Source organism: Rhinopithecus roxellana, chromosome 4, assembly GCF_007565055.1.
Source record: "Rhinopithecus roxellana isolate Shanxi Qingling chromosome 4, ASM756505v1, whole genome shotgun sequence".
NCBI lineage: Eukaryota > Metazoa > Chordata > Mammalia > Primates > Cercopithecidae > Rhinopithecus > Rhinopithecus roxellana.
Window position 1 is genome coordinate 38610359 of NC_044552.1, and position 20397 is coordinate 38630755.

The following is a 20397-nucleotide window of genomic DNA, read 5'->3' on the forward strand; positions in this document are numbered from 1 at the left end:
GAGGCTTAGCCAGACCTGGCAGGTCTAATGGTGCTCTTGAGCCAGAGAAGGCTTCTGCTACTTGGACATTCCTGACACATCCAGCGCAGGGAGGCATGGGCTGAGGAGGGAGGTGCGAGGGCAGGACGAACAGCATGTGGTGTGTGCAGGACAGGAGGTGCGTGCACCGCTGCCAGCCGGCCCAGCTGTGCTGCCTGCCAGTAGCACAATGGGCAAAGCTGCCGGGGAAGGGCTGGCCTCCAGATGTACTTTCCCAGTGCGGGCTCTCGGACCACACATTCCCTCCATGCTGGGGAATTGGGGATAGGTGATTTTGAGACAGAAAATGTTTACAATGGCCAAGATCAAGAGGTGGACAGGACTCTAAGGGACTTTCATTCGTTCCTTCAACCCTCTCTCTCGCCCCCAAAAACCCATCCAGGGAGGCAGCAGAGGTACCTTTGATAAATTCATGGCTTAGAGTCACACTCACACACACACGCATGCACACACGCATACACATACACACCAGTCATGCTCCAGCTTTGAAAAATGTCATTTACAAATTTTTTAATGTGGCTGTGCTGATGACATTCTTACACACTAGAGAGGGACTCCAGGGGGAGAGGCAGCTGCAGGGGTAACAGGATGGGGCAGACAGTTATAATCCTCCTGTGACTCCTCCAAGCACACAGGATAATCTGTCAGCCATTTAGGAACCACAGTGTCAGGCCGTGGCTGCCCCAAGAGGAGGCTCAGAGACAGTTCACACCGCGGCAGCTGTAGCCCGTGGTTTGGAGATGTGTCTCAGCTAAACCAGCTGTCGGCGCCCAACTCAGAGCGTCAAACCACCTCGGAGGGTGGGACCAGGGCCTCTTGGGCTCCTCCTCTCAGGTTGCTGATTCTGATGCCATCTGTGGAAGTAAAGACAGGCATGGGCAGCAAGGACAGGGCCTGCCCCTTGGAGGTGGGAACAGCTGGGGCCTGAGTGTGATTTTTGCCTCTGGGGAGGGAAGGAGGTGTGGACAGGACAGGCAGTCGCCTTCCCATACGGGTGATGAGCATGAAAATGAGTACCGTGCCTTGCTTGGTGGATGGAGAGGACAGACCTGGAGCAGAGAAAAACAAGCACCTTCCCCAGCAGCGTCCTCCCTGGCTAGGAAGGCTGGTCTTCTCTGGGTAGCTGTGATAAATCACCAGCACATTCTTCCTGGGACCTCAGCATCTTTTTCTACAGTGTAAGCCACTATCTTAGTGATGTGGCTTATCACTAAGATAAGGTGGCTTATCCACTGTACCTTGTGCAGATCACTGTACCCTGGTTCTGTACCAATTTATGGTTCTCTCCTCTGCCTGGTCAAACCTCACCCTGCTCATTCATTTACTCAACACATTTATTGAGCATCTACTGTGTACCAGACCCAGTGCTGGAAAGGTGGTGAATTCAGACAGACCCAGACTCGAATTCTAGTCTGGCCTCTTAATAGTTTTATGACTTCAGGTGTTGTCTAATCTCCCTAAGTGTCAGATGTCTTAAAGGGGGGACAAAAATACATATGCAGTTGTAACAGTTAAATGAGATAATACAAGGTGCTTAACATCATGGGCAACAACTCCAACACCTCTTCCTCGGTTCTTTTTCCCTTCCTGTAGGATAGAGCCCTTGCCTTGTGCTTCCCCAAACACCCTGCAGCACGTAGCACAGGGAGCACTCCACAGAGGTTGGGTAAGGGACTCTAGATATTTCCTGGTGAAGAGTTAGGACACAAGAATCACATGCCTTGTGCTGGGGGAATCTCACTGTGCCTTTTAGCCCTGGTTAGGAGCTTTACGGCTGCTTTTGGAGACACTGTCACTCTTTCATTTTATCTTCTCTCTCTTTTGTTAGCAAAAGAGCAAGACCTGGCGTACTGCAATTTGCCAATAGGGAGGTTGAGCTGCAGAGTGGGGAGCATGCTGGGCGAGGCCAGGAGACCTGGTTCGAATCATGGACATGCTATGAACAGCATGTGTGCTGGGGCTAAGGCTTTGACATTCTCGGCAGTCCACATCTGCCTCCTCTGAAGTGTGGCTCATCCCTGTCCCATCTACTCTGTAACGTTGTTAGCAAAAACCAGGCCACCATATAGGCTTCATGAAAATGATTTGGAGAGTTCACAGTGCTTTGGCAACTGGGGCTGTCAGCTGTTACTTTTGTTTCTCATTAAACCACGTGCACATTTGTGTTAAATGTTCTGTTGGAAATAATAAGGAATGGGGTGTTGGACTCTTAGGTTTAAATCTGGACACAGCTACTAACCTGTGAGATCCTGAGCATCTCCTTGCCCACTGTGTACATCCAGAGGTTGTGCGAGGTAATATATCACTGCCTTCCAGGATTGGAAGGCCGATGACTCTGAACAGACTCTCGTGCCTGTGAGCAGACATTCATGGCATTGAAACTCAGCAAATTCGCTCCAGCCCTAGATGCTTTGGAGAGTGACAATCTGTTGACAATGAACTAGCTGGCTCCTTTAGGCCAGACTCTTGGCAGTTTACCCAGGGGGTGCTCAGGCGGGTGGGGGTTGAGCCAGAGGCTGCCTGGGCCATTGCTACAGCCCACGTGCAAGGCAGCTTGTGGGATTGCAAGCACATATTTGAGAGGGAAATAATTTTCCTTGAACAAAAATCTGGCAGCTGCAGGAGATGTGGAACGCTGGTTCTGAGGTTTTTCCAAGCCCTGTCAGATTTTTGACTCTTACCCAATGTGCTTCTGCACCAAAGTTGCAGTGGGGGAACTCTGATTCCCCTTCAACCTCTTCCCCTGTTTAGTGCTGTTTGGCTCCTCACTGGTCCCACATCACACTCCAGCCTCACAGGCTTCATGGAGAATCAGGGAGCCACAGAGCTTCTGTGTTGGAATAATTGAGAGAAGCTTGATTCCACTGTCTTCACATCTTTCCAGTAGTTTTATTAAAGAATATGAAATCATCAAAAGTGGAATTTTGTGTAAAGGCTTACTATAAAGTCAACACATGAGCATAGTAATGCTGTTTTCATGGACCCTAAATGGAAAATTCAGAATTAGGGATTACAGTTATCATCATATCAATATCAGCTTCAATTTATTTTTGCATTTGTTGTTGTTGTGCAGATCATTAAGAAGATAAGGAGCTCCAATGGCAAGTTTTTAGTTAGCTTGGAATCTGAGGATACCCTTCAATTACACAGAGGTGGCTAAGAAGCATCCTTTGTGATCTGCTTAAAAACAAGTTTACCTCCTCTCTCTCTTTCTCTCTCTCTTTCTGGGAGTAAGGGTAGATTGGCAAATTTATAAACCACAGACTATATTACTCAGTCATGAAGCATGCATTCCCCATCTGTGTCTGTCTGGTGCCTAGCATAGCACCTAGATCATGTTAGGAACTTGATAAATGTTTGTTGACTGAATAAAAAAAAAAAAAAGGCCAGTTTACTTGATATTTTAATCTTGAAGGTATCTTCCTGAAAAACTTTCTACCATATTCTCAGTGAAAATAGACAGATTATAGGTATGTAGGTATGGAAATAGAGCAAGCCTCTCTTGCAGCTGGGCTGGTAGTCATGTGACTCAGTTCTCACTGATGGAATATGAGCAGAACTGAGATGTGTAGCTTCTGCATCACCTGCTTAAATGAAAGTAGATTGCCCTTCATTTCTGCTCTACCTTGCTCCCTATGAACAGGGATGCTGACATGGTGGTGACCCTGCTTTGATCCTGCAGTTGAGGACAACTCTCTAGAGGATGGCAGAGTAACAGGTGGAAGAGGCCTGGGTGCTGAGTGACTATATGGAGCATAGCTTCTCTGCTGGCCTGAACCACTCATCTCCAGACTGCCACATGGAAGAGAACCATGCTTAAGTGCGACTGGGGTCTCTATTATAGCAGCGTGTCCAGCCTTTCATAAAGCCCTACATCCTAAATACAAAACCTGTCTGGGGCTTACTCCTCAGTCACAGTCGCCTTTGCAGAGGGTAAAATACACATCTTGCTGAAATTACAAAAGGTCAAAGTCAGAGAATGGTATGTGGAACCCAAGAGGGAAACTTAAAGCCCTCTTACCTAGGAGCCAACCTTTCAGGAGTCTGGGATCAGGTATAGAAGGGACCGATATGGAAAGACACCAGCAGAAGAAGGAGTGGTTCTCAGGGATGCTGAGGAAAGACACCCAGCGGGGCTCACGGGCCTTTCGTAACCCATAGCTCTGACCTCTCATCCTTGGCCCAACCAAGTTCTGAACTCAAAAGGAGCCATGTTTCAAAGAAGCAGCACCCTTAATTCTCATGTCCAAGGATTCCTTCCTCACCAAGAACTTCCAAGGCTTCCCTCTTCATCGTGTGTGTGTGTGTGTGTGTGTGTGTGTGTGTGTGTGTGTGTGTCTGAGGTTGAGGGTTTAAACGGGGCTCCCATCTGGATGGCAGGGTCTACCTTTCATTCTGGATGCTGTGACGGTCATCTGGCTGTGATGGACTCTGACACTTACACCAGACCTTCCCTGGGCCTCAGGTTGCACCCTTCACTGGGTTATGTCACCTGGGGTGTGGAACCCTCTGCTCAGGCAAGCAGCCCCTTCTCGGACTAGGTCTTCCATCTCTGCCTCCAACATGCAAATATCATAGAGCCAGTCATCCTCCCACTTCTAAGGGCCTTGTCTTTCTCCTGTTTGATCTTGCTGATGCTGACAGGAAGCCCCAGGACTCTGCTAGGGGACTTTGATCCATGTAATAGAATCAGGCAGAGGGAGACACTAACATATGCTGAAAGGCTTTTTGGCTGGCTTGGGCTCAGGGCTAAGTGAAGCATGGGCTGGGATGCTTAATGAGGGCAAATTCAGGAAAACCGGGGAAATAAAAAGTGAAAGATGTAAAATAGGGAGAGATTATCGCTGAATTCTTGTAATTGTCTTACAAGCCCTTCTGGAGGGGCAGACAGTGACTAAGAAGGGACTCTGCCATGGGATGATGATTAGGGCTTGGCAGGCAGAGGTGCGGTTTCTACTTGGTCTTGAAGGAAGCTAAATGTTCCAATCCAGGTTTTTTCGATCACTGGTTTTGTCAGTTTTCTTCCTCCCGCCCCCGCCCCAAGCTCCTTAGCATGAGTCAGGCGAAGGATGCTGAGGACTTAGGGAAGTAGGCGGCTGCTTCCCTTTTGTTTGGGAGGGCTGGGTTGGTCCCAGCTCTGCTCTAAGCAGTCACAGGAAGAGACAAAGCTTTCCTTTCACCTCCACAGGCCTCGGTCTCATTAGTAGTGTGGACCCCGTCACGTCTCACCACCTCTGCTGTGTGGGACACGTAAAGTTGCCTTGTGTGTCTGCCCCTCTATGCTGGACTCCAACTGTGGTTCCCAGGGAGGGGCAACTTCAGGAGGCAAGAGGGTCCCACTGAGGCAGTGGGACCTCATGTTGCAGGAACCTGACCTTGGTGTGATGCTCGGTTCTTTCCTGGAACTGACCTGACTTGGGCTAGCTGCATGAACTTGGACGTGGGACTGAGTCTCTCTGAGCCCTGCTTTTTTCATCTGTAACATGGAAGTTGTGAGGAGGAAATAAAATGCCCCACATAAAGTGCTGAGTACAGTGCTTGTCCTTAGTGAGTGCTCAGTTCATATCTACCATTACTACCATTCTTCTCCCACTTCTCAGGCCACTCCCTGTGGCACGCTAGACCTGGCCTCTGATTCTTCAGCTTCTCCTTGGCCTAGGACTCTGGAACAAAGTTTCATCTTTTGTTAAGATGATGTAACTCACTCATGGTGAGAAAAGCTTTTCATCCAGCTGCTGACAGGGGTCCTCCTTAGGATACTGTGGGAAGAAATAAGGACCTGGTTGGAGAATAAAGACCCACAGGCTTATGGAGAGATGGCAGAACCTTAGTAAGGTGGAATTTTACCTTTGAACAAGGGCTAGAAATAAAGTGTGCTTTATTACTATCTAGAAAGAAAGAAACAGCTACCAGGTACCATGGTAGCCATTTTGCATACTGTATTTCCACTTTTTTCAGCACTCTCACAGGTAAGGTATTATTTTCTCCATTTTACAGGAAAGGAGATGGTATCAGAGACGAACTGAATTGACCAAGGCCACACACTTAGAAAGGGCTAGAGCCAGGATTTGAATCAGGTGAGGTGTGGAGCCAAAGCCCACAATGTAGAAACACTGGCTGTGCAGTGAGCCTTTCAAACTCTGCCCTACCTTCTGAGACTAAGTGCACCATAGCGCCTGCCTTGGGCCAGGTACACAGGATGGGGCCTGTGGGCTTTGGTGGACCACAGCAGGCCAAATGCATGATTCTGGCCACATTGGCAGCAAACTCCAGGCAATGAAGCCAGCTGCTGGCTGGGGTCCTCCTTGGGACACTGTAGAAAGAAGTAAAGACCTGGTTGGAGAATAAAGGCCCACAGGCTTACTGCGAGATGACAGAACTTCACTAAGGTGGAATTTTAAATTTGGACAAGAGCTGGAAATAAAGTGTGCCTTATTGCTATCTAGAAAGAAAGAATGTGCCAAGCAAATTAATAATGTAAACAAGATTTCCCGCAAGAATCTTTAATCCATATAATCCTGTCCAATTCAATAAACATTTCGTAAGCACTTACTGGGTGCTGAATTGAAAACTGAGTGAATTTGTCCTTTCAAAGGGAGTTCACAGCCCAGCCTAGAAGTAAGCAATCTGAGTGCACACACACACACACACACGCACACACAAGCGCGCACACACACATGCACACACACAGACACAAACACACACACAATGTATTTTAAAAATTAAGTTCTGCGTGAATAACATGAAAAGAGGGATAAATTAGATTTGGCAAGGTCCGAGAAAACTTAAGACTCAACTAACAATTTTCATCAATGCGTTCCTTCCAGAGGTCCCTTATATTTGAAAGATTAACCTAGTGATGAAAATTATCCCTATCAAATTATTAAAGCAGGATATCAAAGGGCTGATACCAACTCAACTTGTCAGCCTAGTTGAAACTATCATGTGAACATTAAAATAATAAGACTTTTCCCCTTCTAGAGACATTCTAGAATTTAGATGTACATTTGGTTCAAGTGCATCTTTCTGTCAGTCCAGGCTAATGCAGCTTCTCTGTAGGTCATGAGTAGAAAAGTTATGTTTTCCATTTCTTAGGGGGCCTTGGAGTATTTTGCAATGAATGAACATTTACAGGAAAAATGTAGAAATATGGTACAGAGGAATTCAGAGTTAAGATCAAACAGAGAGTACATGGGATGGTACCATAGAGAGGGGAACTGGGCTACAGGCTTGGATTTAACCAGTTCTCCTACAGAGACAGGAGAAGCAGTTGTGGGGTGAAGATGGTAGTCAGGAAATGGCAAAATTCAGACCAGAATTGGCAAGAAGCAAGAAAGATGGAGTAGGGTAGAGGCTTTGGCTCTGAGGGGTCTATTTTGGAGGGTGGTTGGGAGGCTGTAAACCCTTGGTGACAGGATGTTGGGGCCATGGGAGGCTGGGAACCAGTGGGTGCTCTCTGTGGTTACCTCCCCTGGCTGTTGAGCCTGAGTCGGCTCATGCTCCAAGCCCCCTCTCTCAAAAACCAACATCCCTTCTTGAGTGCTCACTCAGACCCAACTACACTGACTCAGCAGGCCCGGGAAGCACCGAGAAACCTTTGGGGGAAATCCAAAGCCCAGACCTTCTTATTCTGAGAACCTCCCACCACCGGAAGGAAGAAAACATCACGAAACTCAGCACTTTCCAGCCCACCATTTCTGTCCACCGTGGTGGCACTGGCTAAAGGTTGGCGGGTCTGCAGCTATTTTTACCCTCAGATTTCCGGAACTGCCAACCAATCCTGGTTACATGATACCACGGTCAACTCAACTCCATCCGTAGTAAATACAAGAAACCTAAGCCACAATGTGCAGCTGTACAAGGCCACACTCACCCTTATCCTGGACACCCGGGACCCTGACTACAGAGTCAAGTGCCAAGGCCCAAGCTGGAGAGCAAGGAGGCACCTCCTTCAGGCTTTCCAAGGGTCAGACAGATGTTCATAGTAGCCCACAGCCACTGCCGTCGGAGGACACTAAAGTTCAGGGTTTGTATTTCAATCCTTCCAAGGGCCTCTAAGTTAGATGTTCCTGTGGTTTGTGGTGGACTTGGTCCAGAATAGTATTTTACAGCCACAAAGAGCAACTTTGTTGAAGCCTGTCTCGCCCGACCCTGAGTTAATGGTTACCAACTCGACAATGGTTTCTTTCCTTTTTTAATTTTCTCATCTGTGAACCTCCAGCTGACATACCTTTTGTTTTCCACCTTCCATCTGCCTCTCAGTCAACAGACTTCTTTCAGAGATTCTACAGGCTGGTATATTTTGAAAAGGAAATACTCCCTTATAGTGTGGATAGATAAATAATGTCAATGTCAAAAAAAATTTAATCCTAAATAGATTTTTTTCTACCTAGAATATATGGAGAAGAATCCTGTGACCTGTAAGGTCCCACTCCAGGCTTTTCCAGGCTGCTGGAAGAAGGGCGTTTGGGGAGAATGAAAATGATCACAGTATTCTTTTCTCCAGTGGCACCCAATGGCTTTGGTTTTCTTTGAAGTGAGAGCTAGAAGAGTCAAAGAATACTTGTTTATAATTGTTGTTGAAATGGCAGTTATTGCGGTGTTATATAAAGACAGTCCCGGCTGCAGGCCAAAGGCTGGCCCAGTTGCTCTGCCACCATCTTCCCGGAGAGGAGACCCTCACTCACAGTGGATGTTTCTGCCTCCTGGTGACCAAAATGTTGTCCACTGAAAGCAACTGAATATCCAAGCCACCATTCTTTATCTTTTATTGACAATTTTTTTTTGAGCCTCAAAACACTGCTAAATCATAAGACCATTCACCCTTGGATTTCCCTCAGAAAATTAACTTGGATCAAGAGGGATTCAGTGTGAGTCGGTCTCTAAATCTGCCCAGCTCAGGGAGCTCAATGTTGGCCTACAGCCCCTCTTTTGCAGGCCCAGCTTCCGGTGACCATTCATCAGGGGATCTGCAGCAGCAAGTATTTTCTGTCTCAGTTACTGAGCTGTGATTCACCAACTGCACAACTACCTAGCCGGCCCACCAGCAAGGGTGCCTCAGGGCTCAGAAGGCCAGGGTGAGGTGGCAGTGGGGTGAGTTGAGGTGGGAGGAAGACGCAGAGAAAAGCTACAAAAACAACAGACTTGATAGGTGCACTATTTCATCATGTAATATTCAAATATAAGACCCTGGCCCAAAATAGCCGTTCACTTGCTGCGTTTTCTCTTTGTGCTAGCTCCAAGAAACACGAAGTGAGAAGGAGCTGAACAAAATGCCTCATTCATGAGAGCCTAGCGGATGCAAGAGAGTTCACGACTCGATAATCCCTGACAGCCCTCATTAAATCATGGCACTGCAGGTGCGAAGGCTGCTGGGAGTGGGGCTGTAACCCAGGTGGGCAGTGTCAGTCCCAAGCCAGAGGAATAGAATCTGTCCCTTGATTCTCTGTAAGGCAGGAGAGGTCAGATTCCAAGTTGACAAGGGGACAGCCTGGCCGGGGAACAGTTCCAATTCAGAATGAATGCTTAAGGCAGAAGTCTTTTTGCAGCAAAAAGTCAGAGGTTTTTCTGTTCATTTGATGTATGTTCATATAAAGGCTTGGTTTCTTCAATAAAATCAAGCCCCAGATACTCCAAAACTGGTAAGAGGGGAAGAATCTTTTGGTTCTTGACTCTTGTCTCTCAAGAGTCACCCTCCTCTTAGAGGTCAATCCTAACTACTGTTTTCTGCACATCAACTTCAGGAAAGAGCCTTCCTTCGCAGCTGGAGCACAACATGTGATCCTACCAGCACCAGCACACAAAAGATCCCTGGTTTCGCCACAGGGGAGCATCTCCAGCAGGCATAGGAGGGCATCTTGTTAAATTGCAAATACCATTGAGAATCATAGCCCATGATGCTGTTCCTAATATTACAAGGTGCCAAGAGGGGTTATAAAGGAGTGAAAGAACTCAGCTCCTGCCCACCAGTTACCCCACCAGCAAACTGCTGGTTGGCAAGCAACAGTCAAAAAAGAGAACTGACGTAGAAGGCAGTTTTCGACAACCTCTCTTGTCCTGTTTCTTCATGCGTATAATGAGGATGATGATAACATAAAATAGCACCTGGCTCCACCAGATGGTTAGGAAAATATAATGAGTCTGGAAATCTAGTATGAGCATCTCAAAATTATACTAGTCAAGTGGAAACTTCCTATGGCATCATTTGCCACAAGACAGGCTCCAGGGTAGTGCAACTCTGCGACACTTCCTGGCCTAATGGAGGCTGTGCCCCCCAGGGCCACGGCATGTGTCCCAAGGACTTCACTCTGTGAGGTCTTAAGTCACTTGCTGCAAAGAGAAAATCTGGCTGCTGGGTCTCTTGGTATACAAGTTGAACTTGTATCTATGGGGACATCAGGTTTTCAACTTCGATATGCACATTTAAGTCTTAGTGAAAATACTTTCTTAATAATTAAGATTTTGATTTTATTATATGAGGGTATCAAATTGTCACATGCATCCCCAAAATATGTACATCTATTACACATCAATAAAAAATAAAATAATTAACTCTTTCCTCTGGTCACCTAGATAGCAATCAATATGTGAGGAATCGGGAACGAAAGCAGAAGTCATTTAAAGCAATCCAAACCATTGAAATTCAACCACCGTGTTAACACACTTTGCAAGCAGACTGAAGAAAAATGAAAAACTGAAGCTATTTCTAGTGGCTTTAGTTAAACAAAATAAACCTAGAAGGGAAAGTAAAATTATTTCTCCCAACTACAGTTTTTACAAGGGCAGAAAAATCAAATGCTTTCCTTAAACTACAAGGCAAACAGAACCCTTCAAAAGTCCATGAGAAATGGCAGGTATTTAGATGATTAAGTTTGAGTGGACATGTAAGAAACGTTTCTGGAACACTGTGGAGCGACTGGACAGGACGGGACTCAGCAGAATCACCAGGACTGGATGGTGTTAGAAATGCAAGCCTGCAGCTACACACTTGTATCCCAGGACTTGGAAACTGAATCCATCCTTAACTCCCCCCTACCTTCATCTCCCAAGAGATCAAGACTTGAAAGTCTTCAGGAGGCTAGAATGTTTGAGAAATCACAGGCAAAGTATTTGAAATCATGAGCATTTGCTGGGGCCTTCCTTCTGTTTTTCTAATTGGCCTTCCCCTGTGTGTTGGCCAGCTCAGGCTGCCATAACAAAAATGCCACACACTGGGTGGCTTAAACAGAAATTTATTTTCTCACAGTTCTGAAGGCTAGAAGTTCAAAATCAAGGTGTCAGCAGGTCTGGTTTCTCGTGAGGCCTCTGTCTCTGGCTTGCAGATGGCCACCCTCATGCTGTGTCTGTACATGGTCATCTCTGTGTTAACACACATCCCTGTGTCTGTCTGTGTGGCCAAATTCCCTCTTCTTATAAGGACATCAGTCAGATCAGATTAAGGCCCACCCCTAATAGTCTCATTTTAACTTAATCACCTATTTTAAGATCCTATCTGCAAATACAGCCCCATTCTGAGGTACTGGGAGTTAGGATCTCAACACAGAAATTGGTGGTGGGGAGGAGGGGGCACAATTAGCCCATAATGCTCTGTTTTTAATCTCCCTACATCTCTGCACTGGGGAGATTCTGCTGTAGGCTCTCTTGCCTGCTTTTCTCTTCCATCTCTGAACGTCTCCATCTTTCTGACTTGGCATCCTCAGTTCCTCTGTGCATGTCTCTTCCACCCACACCCTCCACCCTCTTACCTTCATTCTTCCTGTCTTTCTTCAAATATCTGTCCATTTCTATGTGCCTGTTGTAAGTGATAGTATATTAGTCTGTTCTCACGCTGCTAATAAAGAGATGCCCAAGACTGGGTGATTCATAAAGTAAAGAGATTTAATGGAGTCACAGTTCCACATGGCTGGGGAGGCTTCGCAATCATGGCAGAAGGCAAAGGAGGACCAAAGTGACGTCTTACATGGTGGCAGGCAAGAGAACTTGTGCAGGGGAACTCCCACTTCTAAAACAGTCAGGCCTCGTAAGACTTTTTCACTATCATGAGAACAGTGTGGGGGAACCACCCCCATGATTCAATCGTCTCCACCTGGCCCTGCCCTTGACACGTGGGGATTATTACAATTCAAAGTCAGATTTGGGTGGGGACACAGCCAAACCACATCACATGGCAACAGAAAAATGTTGTCTCTGCCCCCAAGAAGCTTTTATTCTGAAGTGGAGAGGAGACTTGACCTTGGATAACCATAATACATAGGCAGCTTGTGATTAGCACCATAAGAGACTAGAGCAGAGGTTGGCCGGGCAGGTTGGCTTATGCCTGTAATCCACACTTTGGGAGGCCGAGGCGGGTGGATCACAAGGCCAACAGATTGAGACCATCCTGGCCAACATAGTGAAACCTCATCTCTACTAAAATTACAAAAACTAGCTGGGTATGGTGGCACTCACCTGTAGTCCCAGCTACTTGGGAGGCTGAGGCAGAAGAATTGCTTGAACCTGGGAGTCAGAGGTTGCAATGAGCCGAGATCGCACCACTGTACTCCAGCCTGGTGACAGAGTGAGACATTGTCTCAAAAAAAAAAAAAGAGACTAGAGCAGAGGCTGGCAAACTACGGGCCACTGGCCAAATCTGGCCCACCACCTGTTTCTATAAATAAAGTTTTATTGAAACACAGTCACGCCCATTTTTGTATGCCTTATTTATGGCTGCTTTTGCAGAGTTGTGTAATTGTGACAAAGACTATATGGCCTGCAAAGCCAAAGATATTTACTTTCTGGCTCTTTACAGAAAGAAGTCTGCTGACTCTTGCACTAAAGTCAGATTTTACACAGGTAGGATGAATCCCATTTGACTGCTACACTGGGAATATGTCCCTGAGGAAGTATAATTTCAGCTAGGCTTTGAAGGATTAATAGTTCAAGAAGCGAAGGTGGGAACAGGATTCTAACAACATGAACAGCATGGACCAATGTGAGGCCACAGAAATCTGATGCATATTTAGGGCCAAAGTGAAGATAGGAGCCTGGATCTCAATCAGTGGGCTGTGGAGTATCTTGGAGGGTTTTGAAGCAGGGGCTGACTTATAATTAGCACAGAAGAGGCACTGCATGACATACATAGATGAATTAGACCTGATTCCTGCTATCAAGGAGCTTATAATTCTAATAATGGGAATATGGCAAGTGCCCAAACAATTATAGTACAGGGCAGAACAATGCCCCTATAGGGAAACCTAAACCTGGAAAGTGATCAAAGAGGGGCTCAAGCACAGTAAAAACTGATAATCAGGTAGAAGATGGATTATTAATGACAATAATAATGACAGTAAGATTCACTGGGCCAGGCACAGTGGCTCATGCCTGTAATCCCAGCACTTTGGGAAGCTGAGGCGGGCAGATCACTTGAGGCCAGGAGGTCAAGACCAGCCTGGCCAACATTGTGAAACCATGTCTCTACTAAAAATACAAAAATTAGCCGGGCATGGTGGTGCGTGCCTGTAATCCTAGCTACTTGGGAGGCTGAGGTGGGAGAATTGCTTGAGCCTGGGAGGCGGAGGTTGCAGTGAGCCGAGATTATGCCACTATACTCCAGCCTGGGCGACAGAGTGAGACTCCATCTCAAAAAAAAAAAAAAAAAAAAAAAAAGAAAAGAAAAGAAAAAAGATTAACTGGACCTGTGGGATGAACCAGGTCCTCTGCTAAGTGCTTTACATAGCACATCTCAATTAACGTCATAATAACCTTGTAAGGAGATACTCATTCCCAATTAATTGATGAGGTAACTCAGTTAACTCAGATGACCCAGTTAACTATTATTCCTATTTAACTGATGAGGAAATTCAGACTAAGCTGGGATTTGAACCCAAGTTAGATACTTCTATACTCCATACATCCAAATTAGACACTCCCATACTCCATGCATCCTCGTTAGACATGCCCGTACTTCATGTATCCTAGTTAGTCACTTCCATACTCCATGCATCCTAGTTAGACACTCCCATACTCCATGCATCCTAGTTAGACACTCCCATATTCCATGCATCCTAGTTAGACACTCCCATACTCCATGCATCCTAGTTAGACACTCCCATACTCCATGCATCCTAGTTAGATACTCCCTCCATGCTCTTCACCACTAAGGTGAGAGGGGCAGCAGGGAGAGACCTATCGGAAGACTTCTGCAGAAATCTTACCATTTGGAGAAAAATGAACAGGAGGATTTAGGATTTATAGTTTATAGTTAGTACTTGAGTAGGTTCCAATTTTTGAAAAAAAAAAAGCAGGGGTGGAGGGGGGGAATGTACAAGGATGACTGATGGCTCAGCACTTGGTTCCAATGTGTGGGTTGTGAAGGAATGGATTCCCTGCTGCTCCTTTGGGAGCAATGTGCTCCTCTCCCCTTCTAGGAGAGAACTCTAAAGGTGTTGTTCTCAATAGTATGTTCTCACACAATAAGAGTTTGTGCTTTGCATTTAAAAGTACCTCAAGGTTAGTGATTTAACTGGAGGCTCACTGAGGCTGAGGATTGCCGGCATTTCAGATGCTGGGTGGTGAGGGGTGGGGGTGTTTGGAAGAACCCCCTCTGGCCCTTCCACCATTCTCCTACAGGGTGCTGACCAGACTCCTGGAGATGCACGGGAGGCCTCATGGTACTAAGAACCACAACTGAAAACCATGGCAGAGCAGGAGGCTTGGCACCTCAACAAGGAAGCATCCTCTGGGCAGCGACTGAGCTGGTGGGAAAAGAGATGCTCTGCAGTCCTGACACCCAGCAGGGAGAAGCAGGGAGGAGCAAGGAGGAGCAGGGCCTCCTGACCACACTCAGGTCCTGAGGAGAAAAGTCAGGAGCCACTGCCCAGGGTGTCAGGGAAGACAGAATAGATTCAATGCAGGAAATCAGTAGTTCTTTGGTCCTTCCTTTTCCCCCCTGGGGTTCCCCTACATACCACTGGGTCCTAAATGACAAGCTGCAATTACAGCAAAGTGCTAAAGTTACAAGTTTGTTCTAAACACTCTTCAACAAAGAATATTCAGTGAAAAGGAACCCCAGGCAGTCAGAAACCTTTTTTGCTGTGTAGAAACCATAAGGTTTCCATCCAAGAATGTGTTGTCTGTTTGAGGCTGGCCTTTATTCTTTCAGACGGATGCCAGTGGCATGCATCTCAAATGAGCAGTTGTCTGTGGCCCCAGAGTCTGTGGCTGAGGCATATCTAATCAGGTTAAGCGGCCGTTCATCCCAGCTGTCAGCTCTCTGGAAATCAGAACATTATCTGCAACCACACACAATTCAAATAAGAGGCTGGCGCTCAGAGGCCTGAATCTCCAACTTCCCCCCAACCTTGCTGTGGTGGTCCCTGGTTTTCTCTTTTCCTACGTGACTATATACAATAGTAGCAAAGCTATTTTAGGGATTAAAATAGCTAATTGCAGATTTCCATCATGGCCAGCCACTCAGAACACAGGTTTGGAGAGCGAGCTGTGGTCTTTGCCTCTGGGATGGTTTTGGCTCCTTTGCCTGTGAAGTCCACACCCTTGGTCCTTAAAGTTGTTAACGGGGCTCTTCCATGTGGCCCACGTGGTTCTGGGCATGAGGAATTTGGTGGAACTTAGTGAGAAATAGTGTGTGATGGTTTCTTGGCTCTAGAAGCATGGCTAGAAGGGCCTTTAAAAATGATCTACTCTGCCTGCTTTACTGGATCGAGAAACCAGGCTCAAAAAGACTTTCACCACTCTTGAAGTGGCATGAGGCTCCACGCTTCCTGACTGTCTTTCTGGTGCACTCTCTCAGGAGATGCCTGCACAACTTGATCATGTTGCTTAACAGCATAAGGGGTGCAGTAAAACAGGACTAAAGCCAGGTTTAAATCCAGGTTCCCACATACGCAGTGGTATGATTATGGGTGAATTATTTAACCTGGCTGAGCTATAGTTGCTTCATCTATAAAATGGTGATAATAATACCTGCCTATCAGGTTGACCAAGTAATTAAGCAAGATCATGACTTAAAGCTTTCAGCCCAATGCCTGACATTTAGTAAATGGCCTCTTGACAGTGTTTGGTGTATGCCTTAGTCTGTTCAGGCTGCTATAACAAAATACCATAAATTGGGTAGCTTGTAAGTAACAGAAATTTATTACTCACAGTTCTGGAGGCTGGAATGTCTGAGATCAAGTCAGCAGCAGATCTGGTGTCTGGTGAGGGCCCCCTTCCTTGTTCACAGTCAGTGCCTTCTCTCTGTGTCCTCCTCACATGGTGGGAGAGGAGAAGGAGCTCTCTGGGCCCTCTCTTATAAAAGTACTAATCCTATTCACAAAGACTCTGCTTCATTACCTGATCATCTCCCAAAGGCCCCACCTGCTAACACCATCACTTTGGGGATTAGGATTTCAACGTATTAATTTTGATGGGGGTGCATAAACACTCAGCCCACTGCAGTGTCCCTGTTACTATCGTAATGATGATATGCGGATCCTTTTGCTGAGAGCTACTCTCCAGATTCTCCACCTAGGAGATGCATTGGATGTTGATTTTCATGCAGCAGCTCCCTCCAGCTAGCTAAGTGCCTCCTGTCATTTCTGAGAGGTGATCTCCACGGGGCCAGTGGGACCTAATCCTGGGAAGGCGTGGGACATAAAGGCAGCAGAGATATTCAGGAGGAAAACATATTATTTTTTCCCCAAGAGATTAAATATCCTTCTGCAATGAGAATAAAGCCTTCCAATTGTGGTCCTCCTCTTTCTTTAGAATAGATTGGATGTGCAGGATAACGTGCTCACCCATCACTCAATGTCCCTGGCCTCTCCGGAGGAAGCCGTTTGTGTATCTCTATCACTGGCCCAGAGGACATGCTGCATGAGGCAGCCCACAGTTGCCAGGTAGGGTTTCCCTCCTCCAGGGGAAAGTGTGGTTCTCCCAAGAGAGGAAAGGATGGTTCCTGTTTTGCTCATTGCCATCCCAGCTCAGAAGGCAGCATCTTGAATTAATTTCAGAAGTGAAAGTTTCCAGTTTGGGGACAATGATAGACACTTTGCAGGAGAAAGGGGTCTTTACTGGGGATATTTTGGTGAGATTTGACTAGAAATAGAGAAGGGAGCCTTGAAGATGGGAAAGAAAGAAAACAAGCATTTGGACAGTGAGCTTGACTTGAGGGGAACCGGGCAGATGAGCCTCAAGAGCCCGGGCATTTGGGCAAAGGCCAGGCGAGGGGCTCTGCCCGTGGCCTCGCTTCATACAGGGCTTCTCCCCAGCTCTGGAAAGCCTTGGAAAGCTCTACCTGGTGTGCGCTCCTCGGAGTTTTTCCAATCGCCATGTGGAACTGCCAACATTTTCCACATTAAGAACAAATCAAAAGAGATTTTTCACTAAGCGTGAGTTAGTGGACGGGAATGAGAGCAAATCAAATTCATGCAAAAATAGAGGAAATTAATTTTTAAAAAGCCCAACCAAACACCCTGTAATTTTCAGTGATTTCCTTTCAGGGAAACTGTGACCACTGTCACTATAAACAAAGCAGAGAATAAATAAATAAAAAGGGAAAGAAGGTTGTGTTTTTTCTCCTTGCCTCCCTGATGGATGGTTTATAAAGGCCTCGGGATAAAAGTCAGCCTCTAATCGTTCCCAGATGGCGCCTGCCTCTGCCCCTGCTTCAGCGTTTCCCCACGTGCCTCCGCCCGGCCTGCCAGACACACTGATGGTGAGAGGAGCCGGACTCTCGCCCCCTTGGCTGTGGCTACAGCCCAGATGCGAAGGGGCAGCAGAAGGTCGGGGCCGCTGGAGGGAGGGGTAGATAGCCACAACAGGCCCATCAGCACCGTGGAAATGAGCCACCTGAGCCAGCACCCTCTCTGTTCAGGGCATGGCTGAGCCGTGGGGGCCACCAAGGAGCCTATGTGTTTCCTTCCTCCTTGGAACCCTTCCTCAAGGGTGCTCACTGCCATGCTCCTGGGCTGTGCTGAGTTCCACCTCTGAGGGAGGGGCGCCTAACCCAGGAGAAGGATTCTGTCCTTCTGATGCACTGCTTATATTGGAGTATCTGGACCAAATATTATAAGCGATTCAAACCCTTTCCGAAATGAGGCAGAGTGTCCATCAGAATGAAAGTCACCATCTTATATCATCTTTGCTCCTGGGCTATTGAGCCTGGGGGTCCCCAGGGACTGCCCTCAGTTGGCATAGCTGTCCCATCTGTCAGGAGTCTCCGCAGCCCATGTTGCCACCCCCAGCGCCTCTGCTGCTTGTCTGCCTCCATAAACCTCAGGAGGCCGCACTGGCAGAGCACATGACTGCACTGATCACTTGGGAAGCATCTTCTGTCTCCTTCTCCCCCCCCCCCCCCCCACCTCCTCAGAATGAAACCTGAGATACCACATGAGTATGTCCCCTCTTGATCCCTCAGCAACTGGGATTTAGCAGAAATGAGGGTTGGATGTGTAGCCAGGTTTTGATCCTCTATTCTCACCATCTTGGCTTCTCTATTGACTATTTAAGGAAATCAGGTGTTTTTATGGGACTAGATGTTCTTTTTGTACACGAGAAGACATAAGCCTTTCTCTACGAAGAACTTGAAAATAACTTTTTAGCTATTGAATATCTCTTGCAAAACAAATATCATGATGAGTTGGGGTAAATGAATCAGAAACAGATGGATAAAATTTCTCTGAAATATACAGATTTTCAACCTAGAGGCAAGGGCAGAGGCAAAAAGCATTTGGGGTTTCCATGAGCCCAAAATACAAGGAAAAGGGCTCGAGGCACTTGACTGATCCAACCAGCTCATGTGGGAGCACCCAGTCCAGCGTCAACAGAAATGTCTGTGCAGCCTCCAAGAGGCACAGTTATCAAGAACATGGGGCTGCTATCAAGTTTCTAAAACATGGCTTCTGAAAATAAGCTGTTCTAATTTACAGTATACCTTCCCTAAACCACTCCCCTGGAGCATTTCCATGGAAGATGAAAATTATTTTGGAGGTAACCAGTTGCTGGGTTTGCCATCCATTCTGCAACAGTTAGATGTGTGCATAGAGGCCCTGATTGGTGGGGTGGGAGTATGCTGGGTGGTGGAGGCGGATACATCAGTGGTTTCTACAAGAATGTGAAAATACTATATTTTGTGACAAAGTTGCTCCAGGGTAGGCAGATTGCTCACAAATCGGTTACAGATTTCCCTGAAATATGCAGGGACTTCCATGCAGAAGAAAGGGAATTTGGAGCTGAAATGCATTTGGAGTTTTGTTAAGCTCAAAACACAGGAACAGAGTTGGCGATAATGATTGGTCCCAGCAGTGGCCTTTTGGCCAGTCCTCACCTGTCCAGCCAACCCGCTGCCTGTGCTAGCTGCACATCTGTAGCGTGGCTTTGCAGAGTTCTCAAGGGGAGGTGCTGCCTCCGTGGTTCTCCAGTTGGCGCTGTGATATTAGTCTATCCTCCAAAGCTGAATGGCGTCTGTCTATCACCACCATGCAGCTATCTTTGTTGTTCAAAGGAGTTGTTCCTGTTGAGACACGATATTCTGAAAATGATGCCAAAAGGAAAAAAGGATTGGGGATCTTCAGAATTTGTCCTGAATTTAATGTTCTATGGAATTTTTTTAGACATTCCATCACAGGCCCAACTGTGGTCCTTCCTAGAAAATCTACTAATTCACAGTTAACGCGTCTAAAGTGGGATTCTTTGCTTCTGTTACTGCCTTAGTATTCTCATGTCAGGCAGGGGCAGTGGCATATACTCAAGTTAGAAATCTGAGATTCCACCTCAATCACCCCCTCTTGCTCATTCCTTAGATTCAGTACTTGAGATACTGCCATCGCCTCCTCCAGGCACCAGCATCTTCTGGCTGCACAACCTCAGTCACCTCCCAGGTAGCCTCCATCATCTCTACTCACTGCTCTTCCTGCCTTTCCACCAGCGCCTCTTCCAGACAGCTGTCCCAGAGACCATGTCACTTCTCAAAGCATAATTCAGATCATGTAATTTCTCTGCATAAAAATGTACAGTGGCTTTCCATTGTAGTTAGAATTAAATTCAAACATCTCACTGTGACCTGCAAGGCCTTGCATGATCCAATCCTTACTTCCCTTAACTCTCACCCCATTCCCACTCTGCACCCCATTCTGTCTTCCCTGGGCTACAGATACCTGCCCCCCAACACCCCCGGCCAACTCCCAGACACTCATACCCATCTCAAGCTCTTCACACATGCACATCACTGGGATCTCATTCTGAAGCTCTTTTTATCACTGGTTCCTTCTCATTCTTCGAGTCTCAGCTTGAAGGTCTCCTCTTATTTGTTCATAGATTATAAAAATAATCTCAGTGCCCTAAGATCTTAATGTAAATTGGCCATTGATTAGATAGTTTTCT